The sequence below is a fragment of the Pteropus vampyrus genome, unplaced genomic scaffold, assembly GCF_000151845.1.
Source record: "Pteropus vampyrus isolate Shadow unplaced genomic scaffold, Pvam_2.0 Scaffold419, whole genome shotgun sequence".
Taxonomy (NCBI): domain Eukaryota; kingdom Metazoa; phylum Chordata; class Mammalia; order Chiroptera; family Pteropodidae; genus Pteropus; species Pteropus vampyrus.
The window spans coordinates 3179019-3201079 of record NW_011889200.1 but is presented as its reverse complement, the minus strand read 5'-3'; the positions used below and the strand labels follow the sequence as shown (position 1 = coordinate 3201079).

General features: G+C 39.2%; 1 pseudogene; it reads left to right on the top strand.

The window, feature by feature from the left end:
• The first annotated feature begins 13154 nt into the window (after positions 1-13154).
• Positions 13155-13254, top strand: LOC111732030 (annotated as a pseudogene).
• Positions 13255-22061: the final 8807 nt, after the last annotated feature.

The window sequence follows — 22061 nt, the reverse complement described above, 5'->3', positions numbered from 1 at the left end:
TTCGGCAAATATGGGTGTAACCTGTAGAAAGGATACTGTTGTAATTTACCTGGTTCGAAGAAGAGATGGACAAAGCTTGGCACCCACCCACGACCTCAGCAGCGAGAGCCCATTACTTTACCTCCGAAGCTCGCCCCCCAAAAGGGCCGCTCAGTCTAGCGCCGGGTGACTAACGGTTCCTTCTCGAAGTCGAGCAGCCCCGCGAGGACTGCGATTGGTGCAGCTTTGGTCAGCTGACCCCTCCTTTCGCTCAATCAGCTCTGACCTGGGAGGCGGGACCAGACTCCTGAACCGTCCCCAGGAACCAATTCCGGATGATTCCACAGAGGTGAAAAGGTTGTGATGACGCTGAGTTGTACAGGATTTAACCTCGTTTGGTGCAAAGCCGGGCGCCATCTCTGAGCGTGATCTGCGTGCTGTCCAGCCCGGGTTTCTAATTTCTACCAGGCCAGGTGTCAAACTCAGAGAACTAACGTGCAAATTTATGAGCTACGCAGTATATGTTCATTTAAAAATGAGTGGCTAGAGGATGTGAAAAGAAGTCGGACATTATAGTATCCCGGGTGCTTCAACACACTAAAGAAGGAGTCGAACCCCATCAAAACAGCAAAATAATTCTGATCTCTAGGTAGCGAAGCCATCCCAGCCTTTTCATAGAAACCTGACCAAAGCAGCACAAAGGAGAAAACTCCCACCCGTCCAATAATCATCCTATCAATGACAGGGATAGCTAATAAGTGTTTTTCACCCTCACTTCACAGTCCTGATTCCACATCTTCCATATTTGTGTCTTTTTCTTTTTAACATTATTTACCACTTCTGACTACAATATATTTTATTCCTGTGCTGGGGTCTGTTTATGTTTTTGTTTTTGTTTTTTTGTTTTTAATTGTCCATTTGCCATGCTGGAAACATGTAGATTCCGGGAGGGCTGATATATTTGTTTATTGTTCATTACCGTCTGCCACTTTCCTGTAGTAGCGTCAGGCTCAATGAAGTCTTGGATATGTGTTGAACGAAGAAATCAGTTTTTCTCCAGCCACACTAGCCTCTGTTTCGTTTCTCCAACGTGAATTCACTGAGCATGCTCTCACTCCGCTATGCACCTTCCTGTAACAGCCTGCCCCCAGATATTCCAGTCACCTTAACATATAAGTCTTACTTTTTCTGTTATGAGAGTCAGTATTTGATCATATTTTGGGGGCTTTTTTGCTTCACTTTAGGTTTTCTATTTCATCACTTCCTATGTTTCCATTCAAAAATGTTTGTCTCGTAGATGATACGCAGGTAAAGTAGTAGACCAGTCATGATTCTGTTAACTTTTGCAGTACGTTGTCATCTTTCAGTAAGTGGCATAATGGTTGATATCTTCAGATATTTTACGATTGGATCCGTAGCTTTAGGGTTTTGCCTCTTAGTAGCTACAAAACCTTGGCCAGTTAGAGTAACTCTTGCAAAACTTCGTTATTCATCTTAAAAATGACAACAGCAATTGATGTGACCTCATAATGCTCTTGACGGTGGTTTCATTTAGATGAGTTATATATAAGGGCTTAGCAGAACACTTGCCAGTGTTGAGAAATGGATGCATATAATAATCATCATTGGCTTTAAGTTATCAGAATCTAGGTTCAAGACACCTGGGCTTCTTCCCAGCCTCGATGTCTTAAAGAAAGTTTGCAAATTCCTAGAAGGCCCCTTAAGCCACACTCTACATTACATTGCGCTTCAGTCAAAAGAAATAATAGGCCCCGTCAACAGTAATTTCCATGAGTGGTTTAAGGACAATATAAATCTTTAACCCGGTATCACTAAGTTTTCCGTCCTTGGGTGGTAAACAGTCGAAGTGCATAGGGTGTCCAGAAGAAATCGTAAAACACCCCAGCATATTGACCCGGCCCAACTGGGTACTGGCCAAAGAATCCTGAACAGAAAACGATCGAGAGGTGAGATTGGTGTCCCACTTGTGTTGAGGGGAACCGTGCAGGGTGAGGTGATAAAGCTCTTAGCTTTCTCTAGGTGCAGGATTCCATGGTGCAGATCAGAACAGCAGTGACTTTTCGAAAGCAGAAAGTTTAGATGATGTTTTTGTTTGTTTGTTTGTTTTCCTCTTATAACCCCTAAAATAATTTTTAAAAGAAGCCCTCTCGTATTGTTAATTTGCATGGGACATAATTCCTGGTGTATTGTATATGCTACCTGTGCTGGAAATATCCTTTCCCCCAAATTCTGGCGCTATAAATGTACAAATAAGCTATAGAGGCATACTTTGCTTTATTCTGCTTCACCTTACTATACTCCACATGTGTTGCATCTTTTACAAGTTGTAGGCAAGGCCCTCTGCTAGCAGAAAGATTACAACTTGCTTTGTTGCAATGGTCTTGCGCAGGTCCACAGTATCTCCGAGGTATGCCTATACGTGTGCTGCGGTGATTTTGTGATATGGCATCGCTATATAAATAAGCCGGAAAAATGCAGTTGACCAAATTTTTCAGTCCGGTTTAAGTTGAGGAATGTTGTAAGGACAAGAGACTGTGGTTCTAGGACTACTGAAGGAAGTCTTATTGTTGGGAAGGAAGAATGCTGAAAGAAGAGAGTATTTGTGCAACTCAGTGCATCTCTTGTTATTGTGGAGAAATATTTGTGGGGCACGCATGAATTCAGGATGCAAAGTGGAGGCACATATTGACTTAGAAAAGAGCCTATCGCAAAACGTTAATTTGGATTTAGGAAGCACCTATATACGGTCACAGGATGAAGTCTGACCTCACAACCTGATATCTGCCCCAAACCCAGTTTGTATAACTACATACAGGGGAACACATCAATAGTGTAAGACGCGGAAGAATTTTCTCTAGCTTACATGTGCTCGGATGATTGCTATTGAGATCGAACTTTGAATCTGTTTTCTTCTAGGAGTTTTAGGGATTTGGGGCTTCCATTTTGGTCTTGGATTCACCTTGAATTAATTTTGGGTAGAGGTGTAAAAAAAGCGTCCAGATTCTTTATCTCTCATGTGGATATCCAGTTTTCCAGGCATCATTTATTGAAGAGACTGTTCTTTCCCCATTGTGTTCTGGGCACCCTTGCCCAAAATAAGTTGACCATATTCATGTGAGATGGCCTGGCTTCCCATTTTGTTTCACAGTCTACGTGCGTATTGTGAACCATACTGTTCTGATTACAATATCTTTGTCATACAGCTTGCAATCAAGATATGTAATGCCTCCAGATTTCTTCCTATCTCTCAGGGTTGTTTTGGCTCTTCAGGGTCATCTGTGATTCCAAATCGCAAGATAGTCCTTTTTTCCTATTTCTGCAAAAATTGCCACTGTAATTTTGATTGGGACCGCATGGGCTGTGTACATGACGTTTGGTCATATGGACATTTTCACATAATTAATTATTTCAAATCAAGATATGGGTCGCTGTTTTATTTATTTATGTCATCAATGTATTCTGACCTGTTTTTGATATGTTATGCTTCATTTTTTTCATTTGTTTCAAGATAATGGGCAAAAATCAGAAAAGAACAAACTGGAAAATGAAAAGGCATCCAAATTAGAAAGGAAGAAGTGAAATTAGCCATGTTTGCAGCTGACATGGTTTTATACAGAACATCCTAAAGTCCCTAGAGAAAAAAAAAAAAAAGAAAGTAAACCAATAAATGAATTCTATAGAGGGAAAGGATGAAAACAAATCAACATACAGAAATCAGGTGTGTTTTTATACAGTGACAATGAAGTGTCCAAAAAGAAACACAGAAAAGAATCTCATTTACAATAGCATCTAACACAGCAGAATACTGAGGAATAAATTCAACCAAGGAAGTGAATGATCTGCTCTCCAAGACTACATTACACAGCTATAGAAATGAAAGCAACAAGATACTGGCATAAACAACAGGCACATACACTAGTCACACATCATCGAGAGTCCGGACATAAACTCACACATACGACATTCTACTAATATTTACAAGAGTGCCAAGAAGGTGCAGTGGGGAAACGATAATCTCCTTGCAAAATGCTGTTGGTTAAATGGATTATCTACGTGCAGAAGAATGAAACGGGACTTCTATTTTGCACCACTCACAAAAATTAACCTGCAATGGATTAACACCTTGAATGTGAGTCCTGAAACCATAAAACTCCTGTAAGAACCCCTAAGGAAAAAGCTCCTTGTCATTGACCTTGGCAATGATTGATTGCTTAGACAAAACACCAGAAGCACGGGGACAGAAACTAAAGTAAACATATCAGGCTACATCAAACTAATGAGCTTCTCCCAGTAAAGGAATCAATCAATAACCTGAAAAGGCAGCCTACAGAATGAGAAAAACTATTTGCCACCCACATATCTGCTAAAAAAAAATAATATCCAATATATGTGAGAAACCCATATTTCTCCATCGCAAAACAGCAAATAATCCACTTAAAAACCGGCAATGGACTGACTGGAAGAGACATTTTCCCATAGAAGACATACAAATGACGAATACGTATATGAAAAGATTCTCAACATCACTGATTATCAGGAACATGCTAATCAAAACCACAATGGGATATCACCTCACACCTTTTAGGATGGCTTTTATCAAACACTAAAATAAACAGAGGTAACAAATGTTGGCAAGGATGTGGATGAAAGGGAAACCTTACTCAGTGTTGGGAAGGATGTGAACAGGTAGAGTCACTCCAGAAAACATATTAGAGTTCCCTAAAGAATTTAAAAGAGAACTACATGATGATCCGGCCATCATATTCTTGGGGACATATCCAAAGGAGGCGAAATCAGTATCTCCCAGAGATGTCCGCACTTCTACGTTCACGGCAGCACTATTCACAGTAGCCAAGACATGGAAACAACCTAAGCATCCATCAACAGATAAATGCATAAAGAAGTGGTGGTATATATGTAGAATAGAATATTATTCAGCCATTGCAAACGTAAGGAAGTCCTGACATTTGCGACAATGTGGATGAACCCGGAGAACATTATGTTGCCTGAAACGAGCGCGACACAGAAAGGCAAATACTGCATGGTATCACTGGAACATGGACTCTAAAAGGACAAAGAAAACAAATTTATAGAAATGGAGATTGAAATGGTGGGTGTCAGGGTCTGGTGGGAGGTGGAAAATGAGAAGATGGAGATAAAAGGGTTCAAGCATTCACTTATAAGAAAAATAAGTTCTGAGGATCTAACGTACAGTGCAGTGACTATTGTTAATAACACAGTATTGTATACTTGGAAGCTGTGGAGAGTAGTTCTTAGGTGTTCTCACCACACACAGAAGAATTTTAACTGTGTGGGGTGATGGATGTGCTAATGATCTTATCTTGGTAATCATTCCACATGGCACATATATATCATCAAATCCTCATGTTGTGCATTTTATATATGTATAACTGTATTTTTCTAATTATTCTCTAATCCTGTGTCGATAAAGAAAGCGATTCCATTTTACAATAGCTTTTAAAATGGTAAAGAACCATTTAAGAAAACATTAACCTAGGGAGTGAAAAATTTTCAAATTAAAACTTCAAAACATTGCTGAAAGAACATAAAAGACAAAGAAAGAGTAGGAAAAGCATGTCAGGTTCATGGATTGAAACACTCAGTAATGAAAAGACGTCAACACTACACAAAGCGGTCTGCGGAATGAAAGCAATCTCTACCAAGATCTTATCACAGTGTATGATTGAACTCTATACTGGAAACCAATTTGATTTTATTAAAAATGTCACCCCAATAATTTTAATAAAAAAGATAGGGTTTCCAAAAAAAAAGCAAAGGATTTTTTTTTTCAGAAAGAGATAAAACTAAGCTAAAATTTAGAAATTTTTCAAGACTCTGAATACCCAGATCCATATGGAATTCAAAGAAAGAACTGTTGGAGAAATCACATGTCTTGATTTTAAGGCTTTCTAGAAACCTACATTTGTCAAACAAGTGTGATACGGTTATTTAGACTGACTCATAGAACTATAGGAAAAAAATTACAATGGTTTTTGACAAGGATTCCGAGACCATTTAGTGAGGCTCGGGTAGCCTGTTCAACAAATGGTGCTGAGGAGAATGAAAATCCACATGCTAAAGATGAAGATGAACTCCTCCCGTACGCCCCACAGAAACATTAACTCAAAATGAATCAAAGATCACTTTTTAAGGCATACATATGTCTAATCACTATGAACCTAGTAATATTGTACACCTGAACCTAGTAATATTGTATGTCAACTGTAAGTGAAAATTGAAAAACAAAAAAACAAGAGCAAATAATGGAGCAAAGATCTACATGTAAGTGCTAAAACTATTAAATCTAAGAAGCAAATATAGGGAGACAGATGTATCATACTAGGTTTGACAATGATTTCTTGATTGTAACATGAAAACATAGGCAAGAAAGGAAAAAAATATAGATTAATTGAACTTCTTTAAAATTAAAACTTTTTCTGCATTAAAGGATTCTATCAACAGAGTGTTTTGATAATACAACTCTCATGATGTGACAACATATTTGCAAATTTTACTTACGGCAAGGGATTATTATCCAGAATATATAAAAACTCAACAATGAATCAAAGAACTCAATTAAAATATTGTCATAGGAACTGAATAGACATTTCTCCAAAGAAGAAATGCAGATATCCAGTGGCACAGAAGAAGATGCGCCATATCAATAATCATGAAGGGAATGCAAATCCAAACCACAGTGGCATATCACTCAGTGCTCATTAGGATGGCTGCTATCCAAAAAGATAACGACGGAAAGTCACAAGTATGGATGAGGACGTGCAAATATTGGTACCCTGGTGTGTTGCTAGTAAGAATTTAAAATGGTACACCCACCGTGGACAAAGTATGGCAATTCTGCAAAAATTGGATATAGAATGACCATATGGTCCAGTAATTCCACCTCTAGCTGTACATTCAAATGAATTGATAGCCGGGACTCACTCAGATATATGCACACCAGTGTCCATAGCAACATTATTCACTGTCATGAAACAGTGTAAATAACCCACATTTGCATCTATGGATGAATGGATAAACAAAATGTGGCATTTACACACAATGGAGTATGGTTCTGCATTAAAAAGGAAGAAAATTAGGATCCATGTTGCAAATTGAATGAACCTTCAAAACGTTATGGTAAGGGAAATGAGCTGGAGAGAACAGGACAAATGTTATGTGTTTCTACTTACATGAGGTACCTTGAAGAGTAAAATTAATAGAGAAAGAAGGTAGAATCGTGGCCACCAGGGGTTTCAGGGATGGCAAAATGGGCGGTCCTGTTCAATGGGGAAAAGAGATTCGCTTAGGAATGACGAAAAAGGTGGAGGGGGATAGTGCTGATGATTCCCTAAGGCCACTGGATCATACACACGAAAATGGCGAAAGCTGTGAAGGTTACGTTATGTATATTTTAGCACATTCAAAAGAATATTGGAGTCCCTTCCCTGTCCAAAGTTTCTCAATACAAGCAGATTTTTCATTAATGTGCTCGAGATTAGGGTAAAGTGTGAGCGATGCTGAGTGGCACAGGTCCCACCAATAAGCAAGGCTTTCAATTTATTGTTATTTTCCACAGAACTGTGATGACTCGAGCTCAGCAAAATGAACTCTTTTTTGCCCACCTGCATTCTTGTATTCCCGTTATTGACGCCACCTAAGTCACCTTTGGGGCCACTTGTCTCTGAAGCCCCATCTGTTTGTCTTTTGGATGAGAGCAGCAGGGATTCCTGAAGTATTATCACGGTAACATCACATTCTCCTCTGCTCTGGAGGAGAATGATTAGAAAGCAGAGAACTACTATCCCTCTCTCGATCTTCCCTCTCTTCCCTCTCTTTCTCCCTCTGTCCTCCCACCTAGAGTGCATTGACTTCCTTCTCCAGTGCCACAAGAAACCACATTTGGAGCCTAAGCTCCAGTGCCACTTCCCCCATCCTTCCTCCCTACATTCCTCCAGGGCCCTACTGAAGGCTCTGGAGTGATGAAGGAATTGGGTGGTAATTCAGGGCTCTGCTACCTCACTGTTGGTCCAGCTATCTGCCAGGTCCATTGCATATCCCAAAAATGGCCTGGGACTCAGGAGGTAGGGATGGTAAGAGAAGTGGATGAATACATAATGATAGTGATATTTGGAGGGTAGATGGGGAGACATGGGGGAGTAGAGACAAAGGAGAAAGAGAAAGCAAAGAAAAGGAAAGGGAAAGAATCTCTTACATGGGGGTGGGTGTCAGTGAAGAATTGAGAAGACAGGGGATGTGGCTTTCTTGCCACAGCCCTTTTGTTCATCTTCCCCTTGTTGGTCCTGTGATTTGAGGTAGGAATGCAAAACAGCACTCATGGACTGTTGTGCAATTGACACAGAATGCTTGCTTAACCTTTGTCATATGTGGGAGGTCAATGTGTCCTCGACCAGGGGAACACAGCAACCACAATTGCAGGAGGCTGTCTCCAGAAGGATTAAAGGATCAGGCCCCAGCTCAGCATGGGGGGTAAAGAGTCTGTGGCCCCCTCCTACGATCACTGCCTTCTCTCCTCATGGCTCCTGTGCACCTGTGCCTGTCTTAGTTGGTTCCTTTCCTGAGGAATCATGCCTGTGTCGGGCTACCCAGGGACTCTCTGAAGGACCAGGCAGGAAGATGTCATGTGTGGCGGGAGGGAGGGGTGATGCCTGAAAGGCCTGTCCTTCTGTCTCCTCAACCCCTTGTGCCCTCTCCCTTCCACTGTTGCCTTAGGAAGCTCTCTGCTCACTTGCAGTGGCCCATATGTGGTCCTCTGACTCAGACAACCCTGTTTTCTTCCAAGGAGAACTCAGCTCCTGGCATTGAGCCAAGGAACAGATGTCATGATGGCAGCCTTCCAAGGCTTCCGCCCTTAACATGTGGCAGGAAATCCTCTATGTCAACCTGGGATTGGCATGGGTACCCTTTAGGAACAAGGTAAGGAGCTGCCCTCTCAGGCAGAGGAGGGAAGTCCCATATCAGCACTGAGTAGAAAAGCCTGTATTACTGCGAGGTTCCAGATGGACTCCAAAATCTTGGGCCACCATAATGTCAGATTGAGGAAAATTGAGGTACTGGTGAAGAGTCGCTCCATCTACTTGATAGTAGTTACCTTCTTTGCCTTTAGATAACCTATTCTGGCCTTCCTGTGGTCAACATGTTCTGTGTTGCCACTCTTAACATGTCTATAGATAAATAGAAGATATTAAGTCCTAGTAATGAGAAGGACAAAAACTCCTTTTTTTTTTCCCAGAAAAGTATTTAACATTTTAATATGAGACTAAAAATCTCTCTCTGATTTATCTAATATGCACATTCCCTATACTTCACCAGGATACTCATTATGATCTCAAACCAGCTCCCTGAAGTTCCATCCTGCCAGTTCTACATCTCTTTCTTTAGGAGAATTATTTCTCTCTGTGTATTAGCATATACATGGTCATGATAGTATAGACATTGGCTCATCAAAAATAATTTCCCTGAATTGAGGCCTTAAGCCCAGTGCTGGTGTTATGGTAGGGGGTGGAAGAGATGGGGCAGAGGGTGATTTTTTTCCTGAGGCCCTAGATAGTATCTGTTACTTAAACAATTCTTCCCCAAAGCCTTGTCCTTGAACTTACGAACAACAAACTGTACCAGCTGGATGGCCTGTCTGACTTTATACAGATGGCCCCCACAGTCAAGATCATGAACCTCTCCAGAAATGAGGTAAGAAGAGGGAGCCAGATTAAGATTGGGTTGCTAGTGGGGGGTGGTGCTCATCAGAGTGAAGACAGTGGGTATGCAAAGGTACCTGAGGGGGAGTGGGGCGCTGGGGGAAGTGGAGAGAAGGAAGGAGTCTGTGAATGCTAAGAAAATCTACATTTGCTCCACTGATACCACAGCCATAATAAAGTTTTCTCAGCAATTAATTTGGTTCTAGTATCCTTCAGACTGCCAAGTTGGAGAAAGGAGAATGATAGAGTTAAATACATGGCCATTTATTCTGCTTGCTGATATATTGCAGCCATACTGACTACTCAGGGGTCCGTGTGGACATCATTCATTGCCCTGTGTTCACCTTGCTCCTGGTGGGATGTATATCAAAACTGCTGTGTTCAGACCAATTGCCACACCACTCTGGGAAAACATTCTGGCATCTTGCTCTTCTTTAAAATGAACTAGCTTGATCATTGTGCACTGATTTTTGAACAATACATCAATGCTTCAAATGCCAGAACACAGTCCTGGGAAAATATCATGGCAAATAAAGCAAAATCGCTGATTTTTATAATCTAAAAAAAGCAATATTACGCAGCTCTAAAAATGTTGAAAGGCTTCAATATGGTTTCACTTCCTGGGACATGAGAGGTTCAGAGGATTCAGAGCTCAGGAGAAAGCAAACACAATGGGAAGGGCTTGCTCTGAGGATCTAATCTATGATATTCGTTTGTATTCTGCCGTTTTCATGCTAGGTCACCTAAGAACATCTGCTTAACATTTCTAACCTTCACCTCCTTCCAATGCTCTAGGATATCATAAAGTATATCCTAAATGTTTGGTGTTACGGTTCAAGGGTTAAAGGAAAGGTCCCTACTTGACAGAAGAATTAGAGAAATGAAACATAGGTCTTAAGAAAATATACAGAGCAAAGCCTGGAGAGACAAAATGATGGAGAATAGGAAAAGAGAGAGGGCAATAATTAAAGGGGTTATGGTGAATAAACCCAATATATGTTTAATTGGAGTCCAAGAAAGAAAGAGAAGAGTGGAGAAGTGGTATTTGAAGAGGTCACAATTGAGAAATATCTAAAATAACAAAAAGATATCAAATCATTATAACCAAATTAAGAGAAAAATACTTTAAGAAAAATATTACTATAGAAAAGACTTATATTTCATAATGATAAAAGGTTTCATTCAATGAGAAGATATTAATAAAACAATTCTAAATTTGTGTGCACTTCTTATCGTAAGAGCGAAAACACACACGGCAAAAATGACAGAAGTAAATGGAGAGATAAACACATTCACAGTCACAGTGGGGCATTTTAACACAGCTAGCTGAATTACAAGTAAAACAAACAAAAAATCAGTTAGATGGGTAAGTTTTAAATAATATGAGTAACAAAATTTATTTAATTGGAATAGAATATCGCTCATAACTACTATGGATAGAACATTCCAGAATATGCTTGGCCATAAAACGGGCCTCAAGAAACTTCTAGAGGTGTAATAGAATTTATCATAAAAGGTTGATATGAGGATTCAAAGGTAACGATGGGTTCTCTGACCCTTCCTCACCCAAGTATAAACCCCAAGATTCCAACACTCTCCACTCCAGTGACCCTCCTCACTCTCCAGATCTTTAACCTTAGAGGTATCAAAAATAAACAAGGCTGAACACTAAAGTAGTAAGGACAGTAATTATTGCAATAGGGAAAAAGTCCAGAGTGAACTGAATTTGAATCACTGAAATAAAAGGTTGGAGGCTTTTTACAGGCACAGGTGTGCAAAAGGAAAGTTACTGAGGGGTGTTAAAGGGTGTAATGTGATGAGGCCACCTGGATTTGTTCATTAGCACTTATCTAGAAGAGAAACAATCTTCTCTTATTTTTTATGACAGGAGATAGTGTAAGTTGAAGCAAGGTGCTCACTGAAGTTAGGCCCTTATCCTCCCAGAGGGACTGGGAACAAGAGGGAGTTATCTCTATGAATGTTTTCATTTCAAAGAGATGTCTCTCAGTGCCTTGAAAAAACAGTTTTGTGTGCTAATTTACACCTCAAAGAGAAGAGAAAAGATTAACAATTGCGAGTTTTCTAAAGTTATTGCTCTAAGAAGGAGTACTGGGACCCATCTACCCGTCACAAAGTTTTACATAGAACAAACAAAAAAATTCTATTGGCAGCATTGAGCTTACTTAGGCATACATTTTAAGGAGGGTTACTGGGGCCATCCTAGGGACATAGCCTTAAGCTGCTATAAGCCATGCAAGAGTTTGGTCATGTCTCTTAGCGCAGAGGTTTTGGAGGAATTGTTATGAGTCGAGAGTTCTGCAATTCTCAGGTAATCACATAATTCAAGTCTTTCCCCCCTAGTCTGGGGAAGATTTTATATCACTCATGACGATAGCCGTAAGTTTTTCACATGTCAACATGACAGGTATCTCAAGGGTCACTCAGCACACATCTTCAAGGGAGTGGAAAACAATCATCCTGGGCCCTTGCACCACCACCATCCATATAAAGGAGAGTCCACTGGATGTACTGTGGTTTGGGGTGGAGAGGGTCCCAGAACCCCTACTGCCTTATAGGGTCCTAAGGCCAAGGCCTCATGGTGATGAACTCACCCACAGAGTGGTATGTGGGCAGTGACCATTGTCTTCACAGGTTGTTTGTGAGGACAATCTATGAGATGGAGCCACAGGTTTTTGGAAAATTGAGGGGAGCTGTCAAGGAAGAGAAGACTTGTTCTCAAACCACCTTTACAGGGCCACATAAACTGGATAAATCCTCAAAAGAACTTCCTTCTCCATAGAGAGGAGTGTTCTGGCATCCAGGGGAGACTTAATTTCCTGCTCTTACTGCCCTCCTGAGTTTGCTACTAGCCTAACAGCAGAGAGCTTTTACAATGCAGAAGCAGTTACCTAGAGTCAGGAGGCCCGTGTCCCAAGCACTTGTGGCTACAAATTCAGGTAACTTTGAGGTCCTGCTGCATGCCAGGCTCTGTGCCTGTTGCATTATAGTCTCTTCCTTCATATATACCTCACATCAGGAGTCAGATATGCAGAATAACCAGGTCCTTTCCCTCTCTGAGGTTGCTGAGGCTTAATGAGATGTAGTAGCTTGTCAGGTAACATTTAGATGCTATATGGAGATTCAGACACTGAGACTGAGCTCAACTAAATGGGCATGATACCATCATGGATAGTTTTAATAAACTCTCACTGTAATATATGAGATCTTCTTAAGGAAGGACAAAGTTATAGAAAAATCCAAAAATAGCTGCATGGCAGAAAATAAATTCAGTCCATCCAAGAGATGGCATACTAAGGACTGATATGGAAAGCATAAAGGAAATAGAAAACAGAGTTTAGTGGTCACTGGAATGAGAGGAGAAAAAAAGGTCATGCTTTTTCCATTTAAAAATTGTGATCAGTGCTTCGGCAGCACATATACTAAAATTGGAACAATATAGAGATTATATCGGCTCCTGTGCAAGGATGACACGCAAATTCATGAAGCATTCTATATTTCACTTTTCTGATATCCACGGGTGAGGAAACTGAGGCCAGATAAGGAAGTGCCTCACCCAATTGAGAGCCCTTACAGCCTCAAACCCCATCCCTAACTCCTCTAAAGGAAAAAATGTGGTCCATGTAGATAGATGCTCCCGGTTTTTCAGAGCCAGAACTGTTACTCTGGAAGTTCCAGTTAGACTGACCATCTGACTTTGCAAAGAGGAGGAAGTAAGGAAGGGGCCTGGATTCCAGTGCAGAACTTTCTGGAATTTTCCATCCCCTTATGGCAATCTCTTCCTGGGTCTCAATGCCCTGAGAGAGAAAGTCCATACCCTGAGTGAGCCGAAGAGAAATGTGTATGAGACTTGTGAACATTTTGGATGATGTAAGTATAAGTCAAAAACACAGATAAAATGACAAGAGCTGTCTTTTTAAAAAAATAAAACAGCATAGAGCAAACATTTTGTTTTCCAAAAAGAAAATGTGAACTTTTTGTCAATTTATTATTACATATTTTCAAGTGTTCCCCTAAACAAGTTTGGCTAATTACAAAATATTAAACCTACAAATGTATATTTATAAAATGAAATCATTCTGCATCTTTCATTGATATATGATCCTATCACCATAGCTCACAGATATCTGATGTAAATAGATTGGTATAAACTTTCCAGATGTATTTCTCCTTAAATAATGTGTTTACCTACCTTAAAATATTTTAAAGTATTTGATATGTTTATATATTATTTTTAAAAGTTGGAATCACATAAAAATTTTCTTTAATTTGGTATTTTCACTTATTATGACATCTCCTGATCTTTGTTTTTTTAGCTAATGTCATTTGGTATCGTCCAAATGTTCACTCGAGAAGCATTTTGCTTTTTTCGTTGAATTATTTGTTGAAATCTTTTGTCCCCTTCGCTACTGATTAGCAAAAGTCCTCTTTGGTCAAACGTATTAGCATAAAGTCTATAACATTGCTTACAAATACCTACTTTTCACACCTTTATTTTGGCCGTACAGAAATTGTTTAAATTTATTCATTTATTTTTAATGTAAAAATTATACAACTCATGTTGGAAAAAAAATTAAGCAATATACAGTGCTGCATCAGCTACCAGGACTACTGGGGATTCCTGCATTCAAAACCTTGAAGGTTTCAAGATATAATGGAAAAGCTTTAGAACTAATTATATACTTGCAAATAATGGAGATAATAAATAACAATGCTTGTTTTGCTTGAAGGAGATACCATGGAAAGTACTTCTAGCTTAAAGTGATTGTTACTGTTAATTTCCTTCTCTCTTTAAAAGTCACCTTTCCTGTGCTTCTGCCTGATCTCTACACACCATCATTCCATATGGTCCTCTGTCCAAGCCTCTAGGCCTGGAGCAGGATTTCATCTCCATCATCTTCTTCACCACCAAGTAGATAGGTTGTTTGAGTACATTGTGGACATGATATAGATGCCAAAGAAATTTAAAACTAGCTGTGTAACCATGAAAAAGTTTTTAACTATGTTACAAATGTATTTAGAAAAATTAAGGTGAAGTTAAAAAGATCTTGTTTATCCACCCTCAAAAAAATCACATATAAAGAAAGATAAACTTTTGGCAAAAATATTTGGAACATCTTTTATATGCAAGTTGTTGGCATCTAAATATATTTGATTACCTAAAAGTATTGTTCGAATGTGAAATAATTTGGCTGGAGGGGAAAAAATAGTGTAGATGATAGAGGCTTTGTTCATCTACACTTGAGACCAAATCAAAGTTGTGACAGAAACACGGAGCAAACAACAAGCAAAGTCACTTGGGATTTAGATGAACAGAAGCACTACAACTAGGGAGAGAAATAAGAAATCACTCTGTAATAGTAGAAAGTAGGAAGGGTCGAAGACGCGAAGCTGCCCTTCCCTATCGGCTGAGTGAGACAGAGGCTGCAGCAGTGGCCATGTCCACCAGTGGACTTTCACAGTGATGAACCTGCTCACTCTGAGAACCAGCGCCCAGGTGGCTGCTCAGGGGGTGGGGAGAGGGCACCACCAAGGGCCTGAGGTGAGGCTCTCTCTCAGGCAGAAATGCTGATGGCATCCATTGTTCCTTTGTTGAGCTCTTCCCCATCCCAGTGTGTGAACTCAGTGCTGCCATAGTTGAGATGTCATCGAACTGAATACCAGAAGTCATGCCGCCCAGAGGATTCTCTGAAGCTCTGCCTCCTCCAATTTGCGGCCCCATCCAAGCCATATCCAGGTGTGTCCTCAGTGAGTCCGGTGCTCCTTGCTGAACAGCTCCGAGATTCCCACTTGGAGTTGGCCTTGGTTTCTGGCGTGGCCTTTTAAGGCAACTATAAGCACAGCATCTGTGGATTGCTTGCTGAATCTTAATAGGTAGCCGTGGAGGGGCACAGGCTGGGGCTAAACTTGGCCTGCAGCTGAATCCCTTTCAGGACTATGCCACTGGACACCTATTACACAAAGCCAAACTAATAAGACCAAGAGACAAAGGAGCTTTGATTAGTACATAGAAACAGACACAGAAAGGCAGCCAAAATGGGAATACAAAGAAACAGAAACCATATGAGAGAACAGAACAGAGATCCAGAAATAATGGAGTCAAGTAATCTAACAAATGCAAAGTTCAAAACACTGGTTATAAAGATGCTCAATGAACTTAGGGGAAATGTAGATAAATTCAGTGAGAACTTTAACACAGAGCTAAAAAACATAAAAATGGAAATGAAAATTATAAAAGGGAACCAGTCAGATGAAGAACACATTATCTGAGATGAAGTGTATATTAGAGGGAATCAACAGAGTGGACAAAGAAGAGGATCAAACCACCAATATAGAGGATGGGGAAGCTGAGGACGTTCAATCAGAATGGCAAGAAAAAAGAAGCCAAGACTATAATAATAGTTTAAGGAGCCTATGGGACACAATTAAATGCAAAAAAAATCTGTGTCATAGGGGTATCTAAAAGAAAACAAGAAGTTGAAGAGCTATTTGAAGAAATAATGATAGAAAACTTCCCTAACCTGGTGAAGGAAATAGACATACAACCCAAGGAAGATCAGAGAGTCCCAGAAAAGATGAACTCAAAGAGGCCCACGCCAAGACACATCATAATTAAAATGTCAAAGGTTAAATACAAAGAGAGAATCTTAAAAGCAGCAAGAGAAAAGCAATTAGTTCTCTACAAGAGAGCACCCATAAGATTGGCAGCTGATTTCTCAAAAGAAACTATGCAGGACAGAAGGGCTTGGCCCAAAATATTCAATGTAATGAAAAGCCAGGATCTACAATCAAGAATACTTTATCCATCAAGGCTATCATTTAGAGTCAAAGGACAGATAAAGAGCTTCCCAGACAAAAATAAACTAAGGGAATTTATTAACATCAAGCCAGTATTACAGGAAGTGTTGGAGGGATTTCTTTAATAAGAAAAAACATGAATCAAAAACAGGAATAAAGAATAACTATATTCCTATCAACAAGTACTTCAAGTGAAAAAGAATTAAGTGTTCCAGTCAAAAGATAGAGTGGCTTAATGGCTAAGAAAACAAGACCCCTACATATGCTGCTTATGGGAGACTCACTTCAGATTAAAAGACATACAGAGACTAAACAAAAGGGGATGGAAAAAGATATTGCCTTGATGGACCTAGAGGTTATTGCGCTGAATGTAGTCAGGTAGAGAAAGACAGATATCACATGATTTTGTGTACATGCAGAATCTAAAGAACAAAACAAACAACAACAACAACAACAAAAATGGAAACAAACTCATAGATACAGAGAATATTTTGAGGGCTACTAAATGGGAAGGATTTGGGGGAGGGACAGTGAAAAGGGTAAAGGGATTAAGAAGTACAAACGAATATTTACAAAGTAGACATGAAGATATAAAGTGTAGCATAAGGAAAATAGTTGACGATGTTGTAATAAATATGTAAGAGAGAAGAGGCATACTAGATTTAATGGGATGATCGCTTTGCAAGTTATGTGGATCTCTGATCACTATGTTATACAATTGAATCTAATATGTTATTGTATGTCAAGTATAATTGAAAAAACTCATCAAATTGTACAATGTAAATATGATCAACTAATTGTCTGTTATATTTCAGTAAAGCCGAGAAAAAAAGTAAAATAATTTAGAGAGCTATGCATCACAATCAAACATAAAGATTAAAGTACAAAAGGCAGTGAGATAAATAATGAAAATGCAAATCGAAGAACAGTATATACATTGTGATCCAAATTTTGAGAAAGAGTATATATGCTCGCATTAATCTATCCATATGATATTATACACACAAAAACATATTTAGAGAATGAAATCTGAATTATCAAGAGTGGACATGTTGCTGTGCACCTGAATGAATGAAAGATACAAGAAAATTTTCTACAATAACTACGTATTTCTCCATTGCATTTATTAATGAAATTTATTAATTTTGAAATCATCACAAAAATATAATATTGTAGAAACATGTATCTGGAAATGAAAAGATTATACACAAATTATACATACACTTATTCATATTCTCTCTCATACACACATATATCCATAGATTTTTTTGACATCCGTGTTCACTGACTTCCTATTTTTAAATTTTCTTCAATGAAAAATACTATTTGAAAAAATGAAACAAACATTGCTAAATACTTTTTTTTGCAAGGGCTAAAAAGAATATATAAAATGAAATCTTGCTCAGCAATGATCTTCTTTAACATGTCACAGATGAATATCACAATAATTGTATCACGCCCTGCTGAGGAGGTTAGTGGCTATTACAGGCTTGGGGTCAGAGCAAAGAAGGCACAAACATGATTTTTATGAAAACAGTAAAATACTTTCTGTAATCTGAAAATATGGAAAACATTAATAAGAAAATAGGAATCATAATTAATCTCCTACTCAGCAATAATCACTATGCGGCTAGTCCCTGAGAATCTGTGGTATGCAGAGAAAAGCTCAGGTGTGGACATGGGGAAAGAGACCTGAGGGACAAATATGAAGTCACCAATCTGCTTCTCTGTTGATGGAACTTGTTATTGATCTTCGATCTTTATATATTTCACAATAGGTATTATTATCACTGTCTTACCTACAAAGAGGGTGAAAGTTAGAGCCAGTCAGTCACTTACCACAGAGCACAGTACTAGTAAAATGCAGAACAGGGACTCAGAACCTGCCCTTACCCTAAAGCCCAAGGTGTGCTTCACTGGCTTAGGGATGGTAACACTGATCAATCCAAAAGTTGGAGTTCTAGGACTTCCAGGTGTTCTTCATTAACTTTTTAAATGAATCATATTATTTCTTTAATTACAAAAATTTATTAAATTTTAAAAACACCTTGCTTGTAAAAATTAAAAGGAATGTGAAAATATGAGAATAAAAATGGGCATATATATTATTGACAGAAAAAATAATATCCTTGATATAGAAATAAATGTGTAGAAAGATAAAATGATATCAACCTGAATTGCCATTAAGAGCAAAAGAAATGGTAAGCTATGAAAATTTTCTCAGCCACAATAACTACAGAAATTCTAAGGCAAAACTTGAGATAATATATTAAATGATAACATAAATTTTCAAAAGGAGAAAGGCTGGGACAGAAAATATACTATTTTTAGGTGGAAAACATATCCTTTTCATATACTGTGTTTTCACTTCAAATTTTTATAATTTTGTTTCACTTGGCAGAATCCATTAAAATTTAAAATGTTTATATAATTCGTATAAATTTTACAATGCTCATATTCATTTAGGATTCTATGACATAGAGGAAGCCCCAAGGTACTAATGAGGGCCCAATATATGCCCCTTTAGAATCCCTCCCTATGGTCAGTATCCCTGCCCCCATTGATTCTGTTGCCAAGGCTTGGGGGTTAAATTTTTTCCCAGTGTGCCAATGAGAAATTCTATGTGGAGGACCCTGTACAGAGGCTGACACTCAGACATGTAGACATGGCTCTATATTGTATGACTTTCCCTCAGATCCTCTATCTTCATACACCTCCTCCATCATGGCTCTTCTGAGTTTGGAGTTCTCTTCATACCTAGGGCCCTAGTGGACTTGTAGTCAGCAAAGACCATGGTTTTATTGCTTTGTGTGCAGGCTGACTCTGCTCTGTGCACTCGCTGAAACTAAAGCTCCTGTCACCGTCACACTAAGATATTCAGTTTATGCCTCCTCTACAGACACACAAATACAGCTGGAGAGACAGACAGGAGAAACAAGAGACTTCATGCTTGGTGAAGATGGAAGTACATTAATTGTGGTCCAGATAGCTGTTAGAGAACCTTGGTTGTCACACATTTCACACATCACAGTCTGCAAAGGATAGTATGTACTAACACCTTGTTCTACGTGGAGCTGTAAATGAGAGTTTGAGGTTCAGAGAAGAGTGGGCTGGGCAATTAGACGTGATGACAAGGTCTGGTATTTCAGATAATGAGGTTTCTTAAAGCTACTAACATTGCCATGTACGCTGCCTTGAATTCTGGAAAAAGTGAGCCACTGACTTTCCTGCCTGAAGATGTGGGGTGCCAATCAAATTGTGAAATTTGAAGGTGATTGCTGCTGTAGACACATCCTTAGCTGATAGCAGTATAATTAAACCTTTCAGGAAAAGCTTTGAATAGTTTAGAAAATGAAACATGTATTAATTAATGTTAATTCACAGAAACACTGCTCAGACTTACTTTGATTCTGAAATATGTTACCCCCGGAACTGCAATATTGAGATTGACTGCTCTCTTAACATGCAGTACACTAGGTCTCTGAAACATGTTGCAAGAAATTCCCTTCAACTTTAGCCTCTGCTGAAATATGTTTCAAGAAGCTCCCTTCAGCCTTAACCTCCGCTAAAGAAGAATCTGTTTGCATGAGTGTATGTGGGGGAGGGGATGAATGAATGAATGAATGGATATCTGTGAGTACACTGACAAATTGATGGTATTAACTGCAAATATGCATCCTCCAACAGGAGTTGTATCCCACCTTCTCTGGACACACAAACACAAAATCACATATACTTGTTGCAAAACTACTTTTTAAATACATCATTCTAAAGGTTACTTCCAAAGTATTTTTCTTTATGTGATAAAAAAGCTACTGGATTATGCATGTTCACCATTATCACTTCAGGTAGGCTACCTGGCACCAGTTAATGTGTTCTCCCCAGTTTCTTAGAACTTTTAAGTATCAAGAAAATATTCGGTGAATAACAAAGCAATAGGATCCTAACAGTGAATCAAATTCCAGCCTTGGCTACTGTCTTAAAGGACCATCAGATGACTGGACAATGCTTTTGGTGCATTGTCTGTACCCACCTTCAATGAAGGAATGTTGTTCCACAACTTCTGGGAATACTGTCAGCAGGTAGGGTGAAAGACATCTTAGGCCTTTTTAGGTTGCTCCCATTCAATGACAGATCTTGCCCCAAGTGTGGAGTACTCAAACGACCATTGTAGCACCAGAGCTTTTTGCTGTGTTGGTTGAGGCTCTTGTTGCATCTGCACAACAGCTCAACTTCTCCATCTGCTCAATACTACTTCCTACTATTTATATCAACAGGTTTTGATATCAAAGGAACTACTTAATGAACACTCTGTACACTAAAATCCATTTCATAGATTGATTGCAGGGAAACCCAAACCCACTGTTTGGTAGTGCTTCATAGGTTATATTCTCACATTTGACCCCTGTAAGCCTCTGTTGGTGAGATAATCATCCTAAGTTTATACCTCAGTTAATGTATTAATTTGTATTAATTGGCTATTGCTGTGTGACAAATTACCCCAAACTGTGGCTTAAAAAACAAAACAAAACAAACAAAAATAAAAACATTTATTACCTCGTAATTTGTGTCTCTTGGGAATTTAGGAGTGACTTAGGTAGGTGGTTCTGGCTCAGCTTTTCTCACAAGGTTGTCATCAAAATATAGGCCGAATCTGCATGTTATCTAAAGCTGTAAAATCTGCTTTCAGTATAGTGCATTCACCCAGCCATCAGCTGGAGGCCTCAGTTCCTTGTCATCAAGGCCTCTACAAAGGTTGCCTGAGTGTCCTCACATAGCTGGCTTTCTTCAAGGCACTGATATGAGTGCAGGGAGGTAGAAAGACAGAAAGACAAGACAGAGAGACAGAGAACAAAAGCAGAAAGCCATAGTGACTTTTTTGACCCAATGCCTGAAATTGTACACTGTCAATTCTAGTCATTTTCCCAGAATTATCCCCACTTTCTAACACTACAAAATCCAGAGCAAATCCCCACTTTCTTGAACCTTCCAAAAAATCACTTAAGCCCAATTCCTGTAATACTTCATTCCTAATGCCTTCTTATCAAACACCTCATGGTTCTCCATGGTGTGCATTCTGCCTCACTGCAATGAGTAAAAAGCCCAATTTTGTTTGGTTACAGATATATTTCTGGTAGTTTTAGGCTAGAGAATACTGACAGCAGGATGGTGCTGAATTAGTTAACCACCCTAGGGCGACAATGCAGAATTTCCTAAGCCCTATCACTCCTTGTTTCCATAGTATCTAGTCTTCATGCAGATCAAAGATCTCTGAGGTGCAGAGTCCATAATAGATGACTGTAGCAAGGAATGACTAGATTTCTGTTGAATGGTATAGAGTGGAAGGTGGGAGGACTGATTTGAAAACAAAGTAGCAGTAAAGATCCCTGGACAAGAGGATCTGTTGGCAGCTGCTCCTGTTTATTCCCTAGTCCCTGGCACACTCTTCTTAAGGAAAGGGTGGCAAGGAGGCTGGGTCTGTGGAATTCACGTGGGACTAGCTCCATGAAG